Source organism: Rhinichthys klamathensis, unplaced genomic scaffold (assembly GCF_029890125.1).
Source record: "Rhinichthys klamathensis goyatoka isolate OS25496 unplaced genomic scaffold, OSU_Roscu_1.1 h1tg000093l_1, whole genome shotgun sequence".
NCBI lineage: Eukaryota > Metazoa > Chordata > Actinopteri > Cypriniformes > Leuciscidae > Rhinichthys > Rhinichthys klamathensis.
This window is the reverse complement of record NW_026606632.1, coordinates 2,154,281-2,155,916: the sequence shown is the minus strand read 5'-3', so window position 1 is coordinate 2,155,916 and position 1,636 is coordinate 2,154,281.

The following is a 1,636-nucleotide window of genomic DNA, read 5'->3' as shown; positions in this document are numbered from 1 at the left end:
TTTATTTTTTTTTAAATATGTGTGGTTTGAGGAAAAGGTTTTGTGTAAGGTCCAAATGTGTAGATGTGCATTTGTTGTTTGATTCTTTTAATTTTTTTTATTTTGTTATTTTACATTTTTACTCATAATTGTTTGGGGATTGATTCAGGTGTCTCTTGGCCAATTCAGATTATTCATATTTTAGGATTTTTGTGAGAATTACTTTTGGATATTGATATCAAATTACACACAGGGGTTTTGTACAATAAAAAACATTTTTAAAAACCCATCTGAGGATTTTTTACAAGTTCAAATTGTCTCTGTACACTATCAAGGATTTCATTTTTCACATCTTGTTGAAGTGGGTATGAAATTACTGACTTTAAAATCGTATTGTGTATTTCCAAGTGAAACTGCTTTTTGGACAAGAACAAAAATGTAGATTGGATTGTGAAAAGTGAGTGTTGCATCCTCTAAGGGCCACTGGCCCAACGACTTAATCCAATGGTGTGGCTGAAGGTTTTCTGCGCATTCTGTATTTTCCTTGCACTGCTGTGCATAAGTTATTGCAGTTTAAGTTATTTAGTTCTAATTAAATCACTGTTTGACTCCATTTTATCATGACCTTGAATTTAGGTTGGAATGCCAATTGATAATTGGTCATTTACATAATAATTTATCTTGACATTTTTGAGTTTCCAATCTTAGATAACTTGCCGGTATTGGTCAAGTTAGAAGTACAATATTACTGACAATATTATTTAGATGGCAGTCCATGTTTGCTTTTTTTTCAAAAAGTACTTTGTTTAGTCCCTTTAGATAGTAGACACTAACATTATTTCTAGTCGGAAGTCAATTTGCAAAGATAGACCAATATTAATTTGTCTAATTATTTCAGAGTAGATAAGAATAAAATGAAATGTAACACTTTCTTATTAGTCAGGTAAACGTGTATCATGCCAGTTGCATAATTGATTCAAAGATACTCGATACAAAACATCAAACGCTCAAACCTAAAGTTAAGAGTAGAAGATACCTGACATCAGAAAGCTACATAGTGCTGACTGTATGGAATGCACTCCATACTGGGCTTCTGGCTACAGCATCACCATGAGCCTTTTGCAACCTTTTACTTAAAGGGTCATGAAACCCTAAACCAAATTTTCTGAGATTTTAACAGAGGTATGTGTGTTGAACAACATTGAAGACAATGTTAGCATCTGTTAGATTTAATAGTAGGGCGAAAATGGTTAAATTTTTTTTTTTTCCAGCTATTTTCGTCTTCCGGGTTTAAAATCTTCATCGCAGGCTGTGACGTGGCAGTGCACAGTGTAGTGCGTTGATGACTCATCGGTCTCTCATAATTATTAATGAGACTGAATTTTTATATCCTATGAGAAGACACTGTCTCTTAATTATTCATGACACCACGTGGATCTTTCCACAGACATGTCAAACTGTGATATCGCGTACGGGTAGTAAAGGAGAGAGACAATCATGGGACGCAAGTGCCGCAAACATTTTACCCGAGAGAGCTTCGAGAATTGGAGAATGGTGGACTTCGGCCTTGTCGATGACCAATGCAAGTTACGTCTTGCGAGTAATGCGGTACCAAGTCCTGAGGACTTTTCTATCCCTTCAGAGTGTGTGTCTAAAA